The sequence below is a fragment of the Ambystoma mexicanum genome, chromosome 7q (genome assembly GCF_040938575.1).
Source record: "Ambystoma mexicanum isolate Mex_15411 chromosome 7q, UKY_AmexF1_1, whole genome shotgun sequence".
Taxonomy (NCBI): domain Eukaryota; kingdom Metazoa; phylum Chordata; class Amphibia; order Caudata; family Ambystomatidae; genus Ambystoma; species Ambystoma mexicanum.
The window spans coordinates 144,607,592-144,628,915 of NC_090941.1; the positions used below are offsets into that span (position 1 = coordinate 144,607,592).

The window sequence follows — 21,324 nt, forward strand, 5'->3', positions numbered from 1 at the left end:
CTATACTATGAGCGGGGCTATACATCAAAGTATTCGGGCAGAGGGCCTGAGGCAGATAACTTACTGGACTCTCTCCCGATCCCACGCCTCCCTCCGGAGAAGGCAGACCCCTTTCAGAGGCCCATCACTCTGCAAGAGGTAGTGGACACGATCAGTACCATGAAAGGGGGAACTAATCCGGGTGATGATGGCTTCATGGTAGTCTTCTACAAATCCTTTCGCTCCAGTCTAGCTCTGTTTCTGTCCTCATTGTTCAATGCGGTCCTGGATTTAGGGACCCTCCCTTAGTCCATGTTGTTGGCCGGCATTGTGGTTATTCCAAAATAGGGGAAGGACCCGACGAGCTGCCAATACTATCACCCTATCTCTTTACTGAATACCGACGTGAAGATCAAAGCTAAATTACTTGCAAATAGGTTGGCCCAGCATCTCCCTTCACTGATCCACGGGGACCAACCTTAGGTTCATTCCTGGAAGGCAGGGGTCGGACAATATCAGGAAGACTTTAGACCTGATGCATGAGGCCACCAAAAGCAATGTTGAAGCCTACCTTCTCTCTCTTGACTCAGAAAAGGCCTTTGACCGCGATGAATGGTTTTATATGGGCAAAGTTCTACAAAGGATGGGCCTGGAGGAAAGATTTCGGGGGTGGACCGCTGCTGTGTACAACAGCCCTTCCATCAGGGTAGCGGTTAACGGAACGATCTCTGCCCCATTCCTCCATTCCAAGGCTGTCCTATCTCCCCTCTCTTGTATACCCACGCAATGGAACACCTCGCTATAGCCATTAGACATCACCAGGAGATCTCGGGGGTCCGCTGTGGGGATCTCGATTTTAAGCTCTCACTCTAAGTTAATTAAGTAGGCGAGGATATCATCTGCAAAGGTCTCCCTCCCGAACCTTCTAGACCTGATACACTAATTTGAGATCTTTTCTGGCTTAAAAATAAATCTATCGAAATCCAGTCTCATGCCAGTGGGGAGGGGCGACGAGGATATTGGGGAGAGAAAATTAGGGTGGTATCAGAATAGAGCGCAAAGCCATCTCATACCTGGGAGTCCTTCTCCCAAGGGATCTGGGTAACCTCTTTGAACTTAATTTTCCCCCCATCCTCTCCAAGATTAGATCAGACCTCCACGTTGGAACCTCTTGACCCTCTTGTGGTTCGGAAGCATGATATCCATAAAAATGAATATCCTTCCTCGACTCCTGTACCTCTTTACTTCACTTCCAACTATTATACAAGAGACGTTCTTCAGATCCCTACACTCTATTGTCCAAAGGTTTATCTGGAACGGGAAGAAGTCTAGAATTAAGTTCACCACCTTGACTCTCCCGAGATCTCAGGGAGGCTTTGGTCTTACGGATTTCCGCCAGTACTACAAAGCAGCCCAGCTCAGGGTGATGCTGGAGCACATGAGAGATGAGATGCAAACCTACTGGACCTATATAGAAGATACCACACTCACCCCAGGAAAGTAAGAGACCTCATGTGGGCTCCGAACAAAGACCTTCCTGACTTGATCAGAAACCACCCAACATTGTCAGTCCTATGGGTCCTATGGAAGCGGGATAAAGTCAATGCAACCCTTTCTTCCTGGCCTTCCCCCCCCCTGTCCTCCTTGTGGGGTCCACCTCTGAATCTGGGTAAGGGGGGTCTCCGAAACACTCAAAGGTAGTCGGACATGGGCCTGGAACGAGCCGTACAAAAAAACAATCAGGGATAGTGGTTACAGATCAACATTCAACCTTAAATATTAGTTAAAATACATGTTTATCACACATAAGAACACTTATAGGAAAACCACTGTCTGAAGACGTGGTGTGGGTTGCTCAATAACAGTCAATGGGTTACCTGACCGTCCCTAGTCGAAGAACACCCTTACCCTATATGGGGTGTCTGTCTATCTAAAAGGGATAGAATAGGTGAGCAGACCCTAGTACTACAATGTTTGTGTTAATTTACGATCCTTCGTAGAAGTGAGAGCAATGTCTCAAACACTAAGGCCTCATTTCAGTGAGGAGCTATTTTGTGCAGGCTAATACATCCTCTATTTTATTTGACCTTCAAAGAAGTGTGTGGGCCCTAGGTTGTAGACCAATTGCTAAATTTAAAAAAAAACAAAGAATAGCTTTTTCTATTTTGGAAATAGAAAACATCTCAAAGAAAAGGGCTGTGTGGTCAGACCCTAAACGCGAGGTGGACTTCTATTGCTGGTGATCAATACTGGATATACAGTTCTTGAGCAGCATTGCGAGTTTTTGAAAAGTTTGGGAGAACGAGGTTCTCCATTACATAACCATCACTTCTGGTCTGTATCCACCGTATTCTTTGGGGTATTTTATATTAAAAAGGTTGACCGGTGGGAGACCACCAGGGGGCTCAGACATGATGGTCGCATAAACCACTGTCTCCCTCTTCGAGCCTAAAATATGGCAGCTTTTTGGGCTGTGCGAGGAGAAATGACCGACTAAGAGGCGAGCAGCACCAGAAGGCGATTGTGCACCAGCAGAGGCAACGGCATTAGGAATCGAAAAAGGAATTAGGAAACGTAGAAATCTGCATTGCTGCTGGGTCCCCCGGTGCCGCGCAAGTAAAGAGTGAAGGCTGGAGAAGGAAAATGGCGCCCGCGGCACATACTACGTACTTTTGAGATTACGGTGAATCAAACATCAGAGAAATCCATACGACTGCAGCGGCGAGCGCAGTGGGGGACGGACGGTGAGCGAAGGATTGATCCGCCTCGTGGCGGAACATTAGAGCAGGAACTAGAGATCCCGGATTCGGTATCGGCTCATCATCGCCCTCATCTCGCCTGCCGGGAGGAGCGCCGCCTGAGGATGCAAGCGTTGTTGCGGGCAGCCCAGCGGAGGTAGGCAATTAGCAGCGACAAGAGCGTTGCCCAGGTAGCCCTCCGCTGGGGTACACCTGGAGCCTCCGTTGCGGGAGCCGCTCTGAGCTCCCCTTCTGCAGCGGGTTATGCGTCAGGGCGAGCCCCTCCTCCGCTCTATTACCTGGGCCCGGCATTGTGTGAGCCGAGTCGCACCATCGCCCACACCCAGGTGTATCGGCCCCCGCATTCATGGTGGGTCTGCTCCCCCGACCCTCAGTGACTTCCAGCACGACGGGGGGAGGCGCAGCAGTAGGTCCCCAGCAAAGCACTGACTTTTGGTAAAATCAGTGCAAGACGGCTTTTTTTCTTTTTAAATCACAATTCCTCGGGATCAAGGACAAAGAGCCTATCCTCTCACATATTTCTATGTCCACATCCAGACCCCGTGGCCCAGGCAACACCGGCTCCTCGTCAGATCTGAGGAGGATCGACTTCTGAAATCAGGGGAAATAATTCATGTTAAACAGGGAAACGCAGACATGGCCACAAGAGCCCGGTGTCCAGGACCCATGCCGAATACCTGAAAATTGCCTGCAGCCCTACCCCCGACCCTGGCGACCATTGGCAATTCCTTACCACCAGCTATTTTACAGACGTGAAACTACAAGGGCTAACAGCTGCCATCAACGCCCCAGTAGAGGTGCCAGAGCCACCCACAGTACCCCACAAGGGAGACAATCCATATAATATCACAAAGGCCATATTACAGTTAACTGCACCCGCTCTGGGAAGTCCAGCGGGGGGATCAAGGAAGGGGGTACAGCTAACAGGAAGTGGGGCCGCAGGGGGCAAAGGCGAAGAAAGTAGTGGCATTGGTGCAATCACACCATACTGCAAATCATCAAAGTAGTGGCGTAGCAGAGTCTAAGCCCCCCCAGTGAAGAGTGAGCACAGCAACACAAGACAAGAGAAGCGCAACCCCCTAGCCTACTGCTTTTTGTCGCATTAACAGGAGTCTATAGGCTCTGCCAGAGACAAGGCTGGACCTGCGCATCCTGGCTGCCTTGCGGACGTTTAGCCGCACAAATACAACTATTGAAGCAGAAAAAATCCAAAGCTCTTCGGACATCGCAGACAATGATTGCGATATTGCAACCAAATCAGACATTCGCCTTCTCTGTGAAATCAGGTCAATGAAAAATAGCCTCACAGAAACAGTCTCTGATTTACAAATAAAGATGGCGAAAGTGGAAGATCGCTTAGAAGCAGTCGAGAGTAACCAGCAATCGGCAGAGATCGTCACCATGCAATATGAAGCCAGACTCCTAGACCTAGAACAAAAAGAATGTGACATGGAATCCAAGGTCGATGACCTAGAACATTGAGAGCGGCGATCCAGCATTCGCATAATAGGTTTGGAGGAAGAACATGGTGAGACCCCCTCTGGCTTGGAAAGCAAAGTAAAATCCTTAATCTTGACCCTTTACAGTGACACAAATTCCCCCGTGCTCGAGTTTGATAGAGTGCACAGGGCAGGCGGCCCGCCAAAAGGTCCCCGCCCGGTCCTCATCAAATGTCATTATTATGCACAGAGACAAGACATTCTGCAGAAGGCAAGAGAAAGAGATACAATAGAATTTCGAGGGTCGAAAGTAAGGTTCTACCAAGACCTTTCAGCAATGACACTGGCGAAAAGAAGAGGATGTCGTTCCCTCACAGGTTGGCTGCAGGAAAAGGGTGAGGTACCGATGGGGCCATCCCTTTTGCCATACATTGAAGTACAACGGATAGAATTTCAGGATAACCTCAGTGGAAGAAGCAGAGCAGGCCCACTGCCACCTCCAAAGCCCTGCAACAGGTTCAGGCACTGACAGTCGGAGAGAGTCTACAGGCCCACACCGAGAATTGGCCAACAAGCCTCCAAGATGAGGCCGAGCACAATTAAAATGGAAATACAAACGTCTAAATACTCCTTAGGGGGTCCGCACCTCTCTTTGCAGTGGCTGATTCAGGAGGAGACAGAACTCCATAACATCAAGCAGTTAGAAAGATCTGGTGCAGTCTGCCAGCTGTTTAATGGATTGAATCGGAAGTTGTGTTAACATCCAGGTGTTCACCACACACTGCTCCTTATTCATATACATGTTGTTTCCTCCTTGCACAAATGTTACAGTTCCAGTTAAGGCCCGGAGAGGGGTCCTGCCAGAGTGGCCCTTTTTGATCTAGGGCATCTCTTTTTTTCTTTTTTCAAGTGAGAATGCTCTCGGTAGCATCTTGTTTAGGGGGAAACAGGGGGGTGGGGGGTTCCAGTCATCCATTCAAGACAGTCTGTCTAATCCACATTTAGACTCTGCACACACACCCTGCAACACTGCGACTAATCTACCACCTCACCACAAAGGGAAGGGGTCAAAAACCTAGCAACTCATGAGGCAATGGTGCAGTAATTGTTATTCTCTCTAGTAGGTATGGCTCGCTCTGATGGCATGGTCTTTGGTTCCCTAAATGTGAAAGGCAAACTCCCCACAGAAAAGGTCAATGCTAGCGCGACAGTTTGAACAATCCAAACTTGACGTCCTTTTTATACAAGAGTCAAAATACACTAGTAGGGGAGAGAGGAGATCTTAGGAAGAGGGATCGGGGAAGCGATCTGGGCATCCAGCCCTCAGAAGGGCATAGTGGGCATTCCGTTAAGAAAATCCTTGGGGGTCCAAATAGAACATGTACATAAAGACACTCAAGGGAGATATGTGGCACTCAGGGGTAAATTGAGAACAAGTCCCATCACACTCTGCTCTTGAACCCCTGTTTGATTTTCTAGAAAATTGGTGGGAAGGCACACTGATCTATGGGGGGGAATTTAGTGTAGCGGCAGACTAAGAGTGTGATTGGCACCTGGTACAACAAAACACTCCCCCCCCCAAGCAGTCTCCAAGGAAACAGATTCCTTAGTCAGCTTAGGGAGCACCACTTAATAGACACCTGGCCCACAACACATCCAGAGGGAAGGTCCTTTACCTTTTTTTCACCACCACACCGTACTTTCCCAAGAATTGATTATCTCTTGTTAGGAGCGGAAAATGAAAGGGATGGATGTTCCTAAGATATCAAAGTAGTAGTTTGGTCTGACCACGACCTATGCACTCTAGACTTAGACTTGGGCCCCCTTCCAACTCCTGATTGTAGGTGGAGGTGCAACGACTTTCTGTGTAGAGACCCAATATTTAAAGAAACCCACTCCAAAGCCATCAAAGACTACTTTGAAACCAATGATACAGATGGAATGTCGTTGAACATGGTCTGGGAAGCTGGAAAGGCCACGATAAGGGGGATCTTAATATCATAGGGGGCGGCCAAGAAGAGGCTCAGGCTACTCAGGGAAGAAGAGCCAAGAAAAGGCATCACTTGGTTGGAGCAAACCTTAATGGAACACCCCACCAATAATGAAGAGACAGTAATCAAAATTAAAAAGATGAGGGAAGAACTAAGGGATATATGGAACGGCAAAGCACTTACACAACTTAAATATCTCAAGCAAAAATTCTTCGAGAAGGGGGACAAAGCCCACACGATGTTGGCGAACAGGCTCCGAAAGCAGGGAGCAGACAGAGCAGTATTTAAAATCAACAACGAGTCTGGTGCCCCTCTCACGATCCCACAAGATATTGTTGGCGGCTTTTCCAGATACTATTCGAAGCTGTACACGGCTGAGAACAGTATTACCCCCTCAACAATTGAGGCATACTTGGCTATCCTTCCCCGTTCACCTATTGCTGAAGACCACTTAGACATGCTCAATGCCCCAATCACCGCAATAGAAGTGCAAGGAGCTATCGCGGCCCTTAAGGTGGGCTCGGCACCAGGGCAAGAAAGATATACACCAGCCTTCTATAAAGCCAATTCCAATACACTCTCCCCAACTGACTCCGTCTGGTATTTAGGAGTAAATATTACAGTCTCTCTCTCAGACCTCTTCAAGGCCAACTATATCCCTCTATGGAGAGCTATTCAAAAAGATATCATTAGATGGCTTAAATTGCCCATGTCTTGGGCAGTGTGTTTTACCACCATAAAAATGAACATCCTACCACGGTTTTTATTTTTGTTCCAATCCCTCCCTATTATTGTTCCAGAGTCTTTCCTGGCAGAGGTAAAGCACACACTACTGCGATTCCTATGGGCTGATAAAAAGCCAAGGATCCAGTACTCCATATTAATTCAGCCCACAGAAGAGGGAGGTATGGGTTTCCCAGACCTGGGAGAGTACTATAGAGCGACACAACTTCGGGTACGCCCAAACCACTTGTGGGAAAATCCTGAAAAACAGTGGGTAGCAAAGGAAAATTACATTTTTGCACCGGTCAGGTTGGGAGAATGGCTGTGGGTCCCATTATCGACCAGGACGCAAAGAGTTAAAGAACATCCCATCCTCAAAGTGTTGTGGTCCCTCTGGCGCCCAGCTCGGGCCATACAAGGTGTAACATCTTGGCCTTCCCTCCCTTAGCTGCATTTGGTTCCCCCCCATCCGAGACTCGCTGAGTGAGGTTCAGCGGTTTCAGCCTTGGTATGAAGCTGGACTCATCCGTGCTGGGCAGCTGTGGAAAAAGGGTGCATTTGTCACCTTGGAAGAATTAAAGAGTGACCTGCAAGGTGTAGAAGTACCCACCATGCTTTTTCTTCAGTTAAGTGCCCTGAATGACACCCGTTGGGGTGATTCCCTAAAGCGCACCCTGACGCCGTTTGAACAAATACTAAGCACCCCCCAAATGACGTGAGGTCTCATAACACGAATGTACAAATCATTGCTCTCAAGAGGTCACCTCCAGAGCCTGTCATCAGAAGTTAATTGGGAGGCAGAGCTGGCAATAGCAGCTCAGCTAGTGATATGTAGGGGGACATGCAAGGCGGTATGGGCATCATCTATCTCTATGCAATATAAAATGCATAATGCATGGCTATTGATGAGATGACGTTACACTCCCTCAAGGCTGTCCAAAATGTTTCCGGGCACATCTCCCTACTGTTGGAGAGGCTGTGGAGAACGGTGTGAATACTTGAACCAATGGTGGAAATGCTGTAAGATACAGGTGTACTGGAAGGAAGTGCTGGGATGGATACAGGCCATAGATGGGGTTTACAGGGAACTAACACCTGTGCTTGTGTTGTTTGGGGTAGAGTCAAATGAAGAAGAATCGCATGAGTCATTGACACACATGGCACGCAATCTGTTACTGGCGGCTAGAGTGTGATTGACCATTTAATGGAAGTCCGCTGCATTCCCTTCAAAGAGAGAATGGTTAATCAAAGCACATGCCATTTACAAAATGGAGAGCCTCACAGCCGCTCTGCACGAATCCCATAGAAATATAGATATGATATGATTGCCTTTTTAGAATATTACACAGCATACTGGGAACCCACAGACTAACCGAATGAACCCATTATTGGAATCAATGAGCTAAGCTAAAGGCACAGCCCCATAATGTCTGTCATTTGTTGATCTTGAGCTATATATTCATGTTGCACACTGTGACGGAAAAGGTATTAATGGTAACCAGCGCAGTATCAAGATTTGACACTGTTAATTCTTATTCTGTTCACAATTTTTTTTTGAACTTGTGAAATGAGATGAGTGGGGAAGAGGGGAGGAGGGTGGTAGGGGAGGGAAGGGCTTAAAGCACAAGTTTTGAGTTGACTACTGTTTCACATTTACCTAGTAATTGTAACGATAAGAAACCACCGAAAGTTACTGTGAATCTAACATGTATCAAAATTGTCTTGTTGAAAATGAATAAAAATATATTTAAAAAAAAAAAAAAAGGTTGACCGGTTTCAATTACTTCTTAATTCGTCATCTTCTTCAGGACCAAGTTGTTTTGGGCTGTCTTGGATTCAATCAGCTTGTCAGAAGAATGTGGAGGTCAGTCACCACCTCCACATTAGACCCAGTCGAGTGAATGGAGTCTGAGCGTTCTCGTAGCTGTCCTAGTCTCCTGCGTGTTGGTCAGGATCACAAGAAACCCTATAGCGGTTGTGGGCCACCGGGTTTGGTGGTCTGTTCCCATCCTGCAGGGTACATGGAGCGCCGCTTGAGTCGCGCTCCACCCAGTTATTCCATCAGAATGCCTTTATTGACTATGGTACTCTAGCTGAAAACATGGGTGAGCACCCAAAGTCGATCTTTAATTACGTCAGTGTGAATGGGATCCTGACCAGTCCCCAGTGAGGTGAAGTTTTTACCCGCCCTCTAAAGCCCCTGGAGGAAGTAATTGTGGAATCCACTTCGAGAAGGGGAGCGCTCTCCAGGATATACAAAGTCCTGATCACAGCCCAACTTGAGGACAGGCAGGGATTCAAACAGTTTTGGGAAGACAAGCTGGGGAAGGTGTTGGAAGAGGCAACCTGGTCTAAACTCTTTGGGGCACTTTTCTCGGGGTCCCTCTACACATTTGCCATGGAACACAACTACAAGGTCCTCTACACATTGCACCTCCCTCCTGATAGGCTGTCTAGAATATCTACTGGTGTTTCCTCCCTTTGCCCTAGAGAGTGCGGTCAGCGGGGGACTTGGTACCACATGTGGCGGGAGTGCCCCTCCATCCAGATTTATTGGTCGGAGCTATTGAGCTGGATCTGGGGTATAGTGGGTCTCTCTCTACCCCTTCACACTATCGAACTCCTGTTTGGTGTCCCCTCCCCAGAATCAGACTCAAGTAGTCTCCCCAGGGAAGTCCAGGGCATGTTCAGAGTGGGGAGACTGGGATGGCCCAGAAGTGGAAAAACAATCTAGTTCCCTCCAGATCAGAGTGGCTAGCCAAACTCTCTGCTATCTTCACCTACGAGAAATTAATAGCGCTGACCCATGACACGATGAAATATTTCTTGCTGGATTGGACAGTGGCGCTCTTGCACGAGGACTGTTGTACATTGAGACTTTTATTCCTCCCCCTTTGAACTGACCCATCCGGTGGTCTCCATGAAAGTCTCTTCATCACTCTTATGGTTTTGCTTTCTATGGGCCTTACTTGTCACCCTAGCCAAGGTCTAAAGTCCCGAACTATTGTTTTTCGCAATCCCGCAGTGCCCAGTAGGGCTAGGTTAAACTCGAGCGGGGGATGGAGGGGCAAAATTAAATGTGATGGGGTTCTTTGTGGTTTACTGATTAAACTGTTATATGATCAAATGTTCAATAAAAATTAAGTGGAAAAAAACATCTACCTATATCCCCTTTCTAAAGGAATTCCACTGGCTCCCTGTAAAAGAACACATTACATTTAAGATTCTTTCTTTAACCTCAAAGTGTCTTCAGAACCAAATTCCAACTTCTCTTCAAGACAAGATCCTGCCAAGGTCCTCGCCAGAACACTTGCTAATAGATTACTGAAGGTGATTGAGACTCTTGTCCACCCGGACCAATGTAGATTCATGCCCAACAAATCCACCCGCATGAACTTACGCAGAATCCAAATCGCCCTGAGCAGAGCCACAGAAATACTGGCTCCACTGGCCCTCCTGGCAGTGGACTTTGAGAAGGCATTTGACTCTGTGGGATGGGACGCCTTATGGGCAATCATGGCCCGAACAAACCTCGGGCAAACGTCCTCTATGTATCCCCAGAAGCCACGGTCAGGGTAAACGGTAGGTCCTCCAAACCATTCCTTTTAGGCCGAGGCACTAGGCAGGGTTGCCTATTATCCCCACTCTTCTTCCTCCTTGCCATCGAGCCACTAGCAATAGAACTCAGAGCAAATAATAACTGGTCTGGATTCACCTGGCCGGGGCGAGGTGAGGACCGACTCTCGCTCTATGCGGAGGACCTCCTTGTGTACCTTAGCAACCCAAGGGCCTCATGCCCGACTGTCTCCTTTATCCTCAGGGAATACCAAAATTTTGCGGGTCTAAAGGTGAATGAGGCCAAAACCATTTACTTCCCGATCCAGGGCGGCGAGTCGGAGATCCCAGAGACCTGTCCATATCATGTCTGTATCAGAGAATTTAAATACCTGGGCATACGCCTCGACCCGACACTTGAAGGGCTCCTCCAACTAAACCTTCAGCCTGTGATTGAGCGGATTCACAGAGATGTCTCCCACTGGCAATCACTCCCCCTATCCCTAATAGGTAGGGCCGCGTTATTCAAAATGATGACCCTCCCCAGACTCCTGTATGTTCTTCAAAATGCCCCGCTCACTATACCCCGAGAAACTTTCGCACTCATTGATAAGAATCTTTGCATACTGCTATGGGGGGAGAAACAACCCAGCTCTTCAAACGCTCCAAAGATCAGTATGGGAGGGAGACATTGGCCTACCCTGCATACGCACATACTATCTGGCGACACAGATTGGGGTGGTAAATGATTGGTTACACGCAGACTCCACACTACCACATATCCGTATTGAAATGGAGACCATGGCCCCAATGCCCCCACTACAGATCCTGTACGCCACTAACAACCAACTCCCGATGCTACCAAAAATAACGCACCACATCCGCCGACCCTGGCGGGACGCACACAAACTGGTCGGCTGGAAGGGGAGACCAACCTTATCCCAACCTATATGGCAGAACGCGCACCTCCCGGAAATAGTGAAGATGGGCTCTTTTGCACACTGGGGAGCGAAAGGGATAACTACGCTGGCCCACGTGATCCAGGGGGGGTCGCCGCCTAAACTTTGAAACCATGCAAGCGCAATTCGACCTGGAACCCATGGACCAGTTTCGACACGCGCAGCTGACCCACGCCATCCGCACCCAGTTCCCTGACGCGACAACTATACCCCCCTGCTCTCCCATTGAGACCAATGTCCTCCCGCAACGAATCTCCTCCAAGGTCACTTCTACCCTCTATCAGGCCCTCAACTCCTTTTACCCTCTATCAGGCCACACAACTGAATAGGCTCAAAGAAAGGTGGGAAAGGGACTTGGGCGAACTGGAACCTGAACACTGGATAGATGCATTAATGTCCCCTAGAGAAATTGGGATAGAAACCAAGCTCAGGCTAATACAACTGAGAATTCTCCACCTCTCCTATTACTCGCGCACTGATATGGCCAGATGGGGGGGGGGTCCGAGGATGAGACATGCATCAGATGTAGAACCGAGCCGGCTACCTTTTACCATATGATCTGGGATTGTCGGGTGTTACAAGTCTTCTGGGGGATCTGTATTGATACGATCTCTACGGTCCAGGTGACGCCAATTCCTAGGGACCCTAAAATGTCACTCCTGGGCATCTGGGGAGAAGTGGACTTGACGAAACATGAAAAAATGTTTTTGGCGGTTGTGCTGGGGGCGGGTAACAGACTCATAGCGGCCAACTGGGACTCTGCAGACCCACTGTGCCCGAACAGATGGTGTAATGAACTAGACAGATGCGCGGCGTTATAGCGCCGGATCTATAACGCACGGGGCTGTCCCCGTAAATTTGAGAAAATATGGGGTAAATGGCTCGATGCTAGCTGAAACCCACCCTCCCCCATTGCCCCCCTCCCTCTGCCCCCCTTTTTTTCCCCCTCCCTCCCTTCCTCACCACCCCCCCGACGCAAGGACGTAGGGGGCAACCTGGGTTACCAGTATTTCATTGTCTCGCAACCGTTTCATGGCCTCTTGGCCCTGCTGTGATCTTGCCGCTGTCGATATTGCCTTGTTTTCTCCTTTGCTGGCGAATGTTTGATTAATGTAATTTGCTGCTGTTTTGTTTACATGCAATAAACAGAGTTATAAAAAAAAAAGACAAGATCCTGCCATAACATCTGCGAAAAAGGCCTAGACTCCACAACACACTCTCCTGAATGATCCCACTAAAAATAAATTCCAAGAGAGAGGACAGAGGGTTTTTTGGTTGGCGCACCCACCCTCTGGAACAGACTGCCTCTCTGGATTCAACAGGTTAACTCCACCAGAAAAACAATGAAATCCTTGTCCTTCTCCTCAAGTGAATGCTCTCTTACCCTGTCGCTTGCCTCCTTCCTACAAAATTCCTAAAGGAAACAATTTCCTCTTTCTACCCCCTCCAGATTTATTCAGAATAACCTGGACTCCTGAACCTCTTGCATCCATCAGGACCTTTCCTCTTGTCAGACTTCGCCCGTGGAGCTTGTGGAGGACCTGGAGGTTATGGCCCCCGGTCTAGTCCTCACCCAACATGGCGGCCGCAACCTTAAGACGAGACCACGCCCCCTCTTCGGTGCGTTGTATCTGTCAATGTTTTTCGTACGCCGTCATCGCTGTGTTCTGCTGCCGGTGTGTCTGGATCCCGCTCCGAACCACCCTTTGCCGTTTACTTGCTTCCCCTTACCTAGTTTCTATTCCTAGACGCTCTCTGCGTACTCCTCTTCCTTTACTTCTTAGTTTCATTTCTTTTTCATCCTCCTTCCATTAGCGTCCGGGAGCCTTGCTCAAATGCTCCTGTTTAGTTTCCGGTTCCGCTTGGTAAGCGTCTCCGGTAACTACTGTCTTCTTCCTCTTGGTCTCATCTCACGGTAGGTGTTTTCGTTGTTTCCTTTTGGATTTGGGGTGTTTCCTTTCTCCTCTAACCATCCATTGCTTACCTTTCTTCCATGACACTATTTCCGGGTTTTTCACCCTTTCTTCAGTTTCTGTCTTTCTCTCCCTTGTCTCAGGATCTACCTCGTTCCTGTCATTACACCACGCTTAGTTTTGCTCTTTGGGCCATTCCCTGTATCCTGTTTATCTTTTGGACTTCTGCTTGCATTATCCCGTTTCCCGGAATTGCCTCAAGACTAAAGGACAAGGCTTGTGAAGTCAGCCACTTATTCATCATTACAATTCACCCAGGGTTTTTTGGTGCCCGAGAGGCTTTTTCCCTGGTACTTTGGGGGTCTAGCTCCTCAGAGTTCACCTTTGATAGGTTACACTTCCTGTCAAGGTGGCCTCTGGGGGAGGTAGGCCCTATTTACACGACAAGAAGAGGAAGTCAAAGAAGGGACAGTCCTCAGAAGACCGGCAGTTGTGCAGGAAGACCCCCGCCAGTTCCAAGGACAATTCTTCTGAAAGTATCGGTGAGGAGGAGGTTGGGGAGGCCGGTCCTTTGTCTGACACCTCTGCCTGTAACCACTCAAGTGTCCACCAACAATTTATTTTGTGGTGTGCACTATGCAAGCAATTATGAATAAATATGTAGTGGGGCCCTGGTGGCCAATTCCTCTGTGATGTAGAAAAAGGGCATCACCGTGAAATGTCTGTTGAGTGTTAACCATTTTGTAGACGTTAGTCCAAATGTGTAGGTTGGAGAAATTGATCAATATTGTGGTTACAATCACCTTTGGTTTCCTTATTGTTTGACTCCCTGATCTTTTTTCTATTTTTGTGCCGCATTACGTTGTGGTTAAAAAATACAATAACAAGGCTCCCTATCCATATAACTATCAGCTGTTGAATGATGTGAAGAGTCCCTTTCATTGGGGCATTCCATCTCAACTAAAACAGTACATTCTCAGGTTCCATCTTTGAATGGCAGGGCATGCCAAACAATGTTATTTGTGTATGTCAGCTCTGTGATAATCTTTCTATTCAGTGTCCATTGTTGTGGTGTGTGACACCTTAATGATTCAGCGTGCAATGTAACCTTATAGTTAACTAATCACTGCATTATAATTTATGTGAACCGTAACACTGTTTATTTTAACTTTGAGTACAAGTAATGGTGCCAAGATAAGGAGAGCAACTGAAGGACAAGGCAAAGGTAATAGATCAAATCATCCTTTGGTTTTATTTAAATTATGGTAAAAAAAATCATCATGAACGTCTTTAATTAATTCATTTTTATAAAAAACATCCTATATAGCAGGCATTGATACATTCATTCAACTAATACAACTCCTAAAACAATTCATTTAAGTTTTTTTGTAGAAATATAGGAAAGTGCAACAACAATTCCATTATTTTGATAATAGTTGTTCATTCCAGACAAAAAATTATCAAAACATTCAATTTAAGTTTTTTTGTAGAAAATTAAGAAAGTGCAAATACAAGAATTGTATTTTTCTGGGGAATAGCTTGCTAGGGGATGAAGCAGTACTAGAACAGCCTTAATCATCATCACATCCGATATAGGAATTTCTGGCAACTTTAAGCAATGTGTTTAAATAGTTACCAAACAAGCATTCCTTACGTTTGCCTATACTGTAAATGTATTAAGTGACAGCTATGCATTTTAAATTGTTTCTATTTATAAGACAAGAGACAGATGCAGTGTACAAAATGAAAGGTTAAGTAACAAAAACATAAGGAAAAAGGTCTCTGAGTCGGAGCTGAGACAAAGTGCAGAGCCGCAAGGCTCTAACAGCGCCTCGGCGGCCAGCGCATGTCGGGCTCGCCATCACGCCCGCCGGCCGCAGTGGCAGGCACAGAGGTGCCCGGACGGAGAGCGAAGGAATCCCCATTGCCAGCAAGTAGGGGGTTGGCTGTTGCAAGTCGGCCTCAGGTGAGCAGTCCAGTTGGCGACGAGGGCTGAGGGTGTTGCTGGCCCCTGCCAGGAGCGAGACTTGACACAGCAAGAGCATGGGATGAGGTGGAGTGGGGTCCTAATCATAGACCTGCGGCACTGGAGGGCTGCTGAAAGTCAGGTAGGAGGTCTCATCAGGGGAGCAGTTTCTGGATCAACAGGCTAGTGTGGCAGGGCCCCCTTCAGGAGCACCCAACATTGAGAAGGATGGGGCCCTGTCCCCAGGACAGAAAGTGAGCAGTGGGGGGCCCCATCCAAATTCCCCAGTGGGAAGACCACGGGAAGGCCCCAAGGTTGTGGCGAGGGCAGTAGAGGCCCAATAGAGGAGGACATTGAAGGCGTCATTGGGGGAAGGTAAACTGGAGGTGAAACTCTGCTTGTTGCAAAGCAGCACAGGCGGGCTCTGACCCAGGCAGGCGCTGGGGGAAAAGGAATGGGGGGTGCCCTGGCCCCGCTGGCTTCTCAGATACGTGGGAGGAGCAGAGCAGGGGCCCAGAGAGCCCTTCCAGACTCACGAGGTGTGCAGCAGTGCGGGGGAGGTGCCCCTCCCTCTCCAGTCCCGGGAAGGCTTGATTACAGGAGCGGGGACCAGGAGGAGCTACGTCTGGGGGCCAGAGGGTGAGCACTTTGGTTGGCCCACCGGTGAGGAGGCAGAGGAGAACACCAGGACTCGGCTCCCAGCAGACGCGGGCCCTGAGAGAGGCAGAGTGAAAGGGCATCTACGGCCCTCGGGCAGGCGATGTTGAGGTGTACAACAAGGAGCTCAGGTGGGGAGGAGTGTTCTGGGCCTCACTCAGCTAGACCTTGCCACGCATATGTCCAAAAACAAGGGGAAGGATTCATAGGCGGTGACCATGTCGATGAAAAAAATCAGAGGCAGGCAGCTTGCAAAGACTCTGGTGCAAGGAAGGGGATATCCCATGGAGGGGGGCACGGACCCTCTGGACAGGAGGAGCTCAGGGACTTTTTATTGTTTTATTTCATTGTGCATTTGCAAGGTGCTTATACAGCAATACATTGTGTGACATGGTGGGACCCACAAAGTAGTTAGTCAGGAGGTTCTCCGCCAGTGCTTTCAAGACTTTGGGAACAAGAATTTGGAAATCATTCAATCTCAGCTATGTCTGATATAGACACACACACAGAACTCTCACTCGCTGCATCAAGTGAAAGGGGACATAACGAAACTGGAAGAGCACATGGACACAGCAGGGAACCCCATACAGGACACTAGGAAGATTGACGAGCTGGTAGATCAGCTGGCAAGCGTCACTCAGAACTTAGATATTCAGAGTGAGGACCTACAGAACCAATCAAGAAGATACAACATTAGGATCAAAGGATTAGCCGGGGTGGTGGCGGGAATGGACCTGCGAGCAATGGTGCAGCATGCATTTGCAGACCTGCTGGAGGTGGAAGATTGGTTGGGAATAGAGCTGGACTACATACATAGAGTGGGGCGTAAGCGAGGAGAGCCTGGGGCCAGACCCAAGTATGTGCATCAATACGGGCACAAGGAGATTGATCTGGCCCTTCTGGCGGCAGCGCCACAATCAACTACAATGGCTCGGAGCCCCAACTATCCACGACTTAGCTCAAATCACCCTGGTGAAGCATAGGTAGATGGGGCCGGTGGTGCACACTTTAGCATGAGCGGAGGTTCACTATAAATGGACCTTTGCCTTTGGCTTATTGTTTGAATGGGAGGGGAAACAACACTGAGTCACCACACACAAGGAAGGTTTGAGGATCCTAATGATGGAGAAGGAGGGGTCTCAACAGCAAGAACGGAGACCAGGGAGAGAATCGCTCAACCGGAAAATGTGGCCGTGAACAAAGGTTCTGATGAAAGGCTCCAAACAAACTGCCCCAGAGTGGTCTGGGCAAACCTCCTGACAAGGGGGGAAGGAGTGGAGGGGTCCCACCCGGATACTTACAGGTATCCACCACGCTGAAGGAACCTGGGGGCGACAGAAAAGCTGGTATTAACCACCTGAGAGAAGGTGATAGGTGGAGGGACCAGGGTTTGGGAGGCCGAGGTTGTCTTGGTGGGTATCATAGGTCTAGGGGGACCGCACTATGGGGTACTACATGGGCTCAGGTCCCAGAATGCTGGATTGTGGGGAGCCAGAGACTGGCTGAGCCCAACCAGAGTAGGGGGATATGAGGGGGGTGGGAGGGAGGTGAAAGAGGCGGAGCGAGGCAGGAAGGGGATAGGGGGACAGCTGCACAAAAAGGGGGATCATTGAAGCCCAGTCTCTCGCAACTGGAATACCTAACTTTAAGCTGGTCACTCTCAATGTTAGGGGCTTAACTCCCTGGTAAAAAAGAGGAAAGTCGTGCCATTTTTGGGAAGGGAAATGCCAGATTGGGTGGCGTTGCAAGAAACACATCCAAAAAGCTGACATACATAAACTTAAGCTGAAAGGATATCCCCAGTTGATACGGGCTAATGCAAAGGGTTAAAGTTGCAGAGTGCTCCTGGCCTTTCGCGCTCAGCCAGGGCTGCTCGTTACAGACATCATGGGAGAGCCCAAGGGCAGGTACATTATGGCAAATGTTAAATGGGACAGAGAGGGCTATACCCTTGCAACAGTATATGACTCTAACACAAACTCAAACTATTTGCGAAGGGTAAGATAGTTCTCATAGGATACTTCAATTTAGCATGGGATCCAGACAAAGATTGAAGTGCAAGGATCACTCACAACCAGGTGGCCCCGACTAAAACGACATAGGAGGGCATGGGGAGGCTGGCTCTAGTTGATTCATGTAGAGAATTAAAGGGGGAGGACAGAGGGTACACCTCCTATTCCCAGGTCCACAGGTCCTTCTCGAGGATCGACTATGTATGGATATCCAAGACTCTTTTAGGGCAGATGAGAGAAGTTGATATGGGGCGATAGAATTATCAGAACACACACCTATTAGCCTTACTCTGCACAGGAGGGAGAGAGGGCCCGGGGCTTTGGAGACAGAGGCTTCCAGAACACCTCATTAAAGACTTGGTGATTAGTGAAAAGCACATTGTATGAGACGCGTTCAAGGCCACCATGAGGGGGAAGCTGATCACTGAAAAAGCACAGGGGGATAGGTAAAGAGACCAGATGCAGAAGGAACTCTAGGACCAGCTTAAGCAGGTAATGGTCATAATGGAGAATTACACAAGTAATGTGGTTAGAAAAGAATATGGCTGATCAGGGGCCAACTTGAATTTCTCCAAACCAGGAAGGCTTTGCAATCCCTCTTATACCTGCAGCAACATTTTTCTATTACGGCCAATAGGGTGGCCAGGCTTTTGACGAGACAGGTGAGGAGGAAAGAGGCACCTAGGACCATTCTAATGATTAGAACAGGGCATGGAGGGGAGAGCTCCCCAAATGAGGGCATCATAGACACCTTTACGGAATTCTCTTCGAGTCTCTACACATCTGACTTGCCAGAGGAAAGGGTACAGAAAGAAGATCTGGCGAGATGCCCCCATTACACCAGGTGAAAGGGACGAAATGGACAGGGATATCACCCCTGAGGAAGTGCAAGCTGTGATCTTGCTGTCGCCAACTGTCAAGGCCTTGAGGCCAAATGGCTACTTGGGAAGCTTTTATAAAATATTAAGTGAAGACCTGATCCTAATTTTGGTGCCCCTGTTCAATTCCTTTGGGTGGACCGGACAAATCGCCCCTTGCATGGAGGATGCCAAAGTGGTCCTGCTCCCTAAACCCAACAAATATCCCATGCTATTCTGGTCATACCGGCCCATAGCCCTAATTAACACAGAAGCAAAACTATATACCAAGATAACGGCGTCCCGCCTGGACAGGTTACTGATCGGACTGCACCAATCCGGGTTTATCAGACATAGGCAGACTTCCGATAACGCAGGATAGGTCATCTCATTGAGAAAGCCAACTTGACCAACAACCCGGCAGCGATTCTGGATTTGGACGCGGAAAAGGCCTTTGACAGCATGGAATGGTCTTTTCTTTTTCACACCATGGAGGCCATGGGCATGGGGGAGAGGTTAATGCATATGGTGAGGGCCAATTAGCAAGACCCAACTCTTTGCCTTGCTATTAATGGCCGGCTGTCTCAGGGGATCCGGGTGTCCCGGGGTACGAAACAGGGATGCCTGCTCTCTCACCTTCTTTACACAATTTACCTGGAAGCCCTACTCAACCGCATGTGGGATATTTCAACCCATGCCAATGCGCCACACTACATGGGAAAGAATCTGCCAAACATGGAGGCGTTAACCCCTGTGCGCGCTAAATCTGCAAAAACTGTGCATGGTTCATAAACCACAAAAGAGCTGCACACCCTGCCACACACAGGCAAAGTTGATGTCAAAGCAAGAACTCCCTGCGAGAGAATTCCAGTGGGTGTTGTTACCCGTCACATGAATCAAGGCCACAAAAGTGGCTTAAAATCCGAAAATGCCCTTAAATACAGCTTTCTAATCAATGGAAACCTTCAAAGTGCTATTTTGGCGCTAATTTCAGTCAGTTCCCCAGTGAGATATTGAAATGAAAAGTTGCTGAAATCACAGATTCTACAGGGGGCTCAAAGGAATCCAGGCCTCACTGACTGACAGCTGCATCAGAAAATGAGCTGTCATACCCAGTTTAAATGTGTTTCTGTTTCCTGATTAAAATGGCAAAATTCACCTATTTAAAGCATGTCTGTGAAGGGCTAACTCTTTTAAAATGTCCAACTCCCTTATAAACTGTGCTTATATTTTATATGTGTGAAATGAAGACTTTAATTCAAAGGAACCCAGTCTGGAGGTAATCAACTATTTAATTCTGATCTGACAGCCCAGCCTGGGAAAGATTCACATTTTAGCTTGACACTCAACTGCTACAGGAAGGCTAATGGCTGCTTAATGGTTCCCGCATATTGACAACAAGGAGCACAATGAGACTTCATTGGACATTCGTCTTGTGGCTGAGCCAAGAACAAAGGACATGCTCTGCAGGGGAGGGACAGGATGCTTCCCTCTACACCCCACCCTGATCAAAGGTATCTGACAGCTGTTTGTTGAAAGGAGAAAAAAAGTAGGCTCCAATTGCCGCCAGCCAGATGGCCGCCAGCTCCAGCCAGATGGCCACCAGCCCAAGCCAGTTGATGAGGGCGGCCTGCTCCTGACAGTACCCTCTCCGTGAACCTTGTGACTGTCCAAGGTAGCTTCCCATCCCACTAGGGATGAGTCAGTGGGGATGGTAAACTGCAGAGCCGGCTGACGAAGGGGCCTGCCTATCCTTAACTTGCTGTCCGTGCTCCACCAGACTAGGTTGTGACGACATGCGGTAGAATGCTGACCGGCTCTGCCTGGGAACCCTTCTCCTGATTCCAGAAGGCCGCGCAGTGTAACTGCAATTAAGGCGTTGGTACCACCATGCAGTATGGAAGACAGGGGACGGGATGTAAGAGTATATGTAGTAGAAGTAGTAATAGTTTTAAATTAATTTAAAACTCAATAACAATGATGTAATGGGGTATTTTGTTGCAAAATCATCTTTTGATCTTTTTTGTGCGCCCTTTAGCGTCTCTCTACTAGGACATTTGGTGTTTGTGCAATGTTTTAACGGTCCAGAGTGAATCCTTGCAGCCTTTAGGTACCCTTGTCTCTTAAGGATTCCTTGCCTCCTCTACGTGGGTGTAATGCCATCTGACTATTGAGATCAGACTACTGCTGGGCCATCATGTCTTAAAGCCTAGACATAAGCATAAAGAATACTGTGGGCTGGTATAAAAGTAATTAAGGATTGAACTGCACTAGGATTAACACTTGTGTATCAAAGAACTTAAAACTTAGATGTGGGTGGTGGTTTTCTGGCATCATCCACAAAGAAATACAATTTTGAATGTTGGAAATTGAGGGAGCTTGAATTAAGAGTATGCAGATGACATAAAATGATGTCAAAACCACATGTGAAAGAAATAACTTGATTCAACTGTAGCTCAGAAAAATAAAATGTACACAGGGCAGGATTAACTGTGCAAATGAAACATGAAGGCA

The 21,324-nt window shown here is 48.2% G+C and overlaps 1 protein-coding gene across 2 annotated transcripts in view; it reads right to left on the minus strand.

The window, feature by feature from the left end:
* Nucleotides 1-21,324, minus strand: part of UGGT2 (UDP-glucose glycoprotein glucosyltransferase 2) — a 1,923,861-nt gene that overhangs the window by 455,463 nt on the left and 1,447,074 nt on the right. The gene's annotated exons all lie outside the window — the stretch shown is intronic.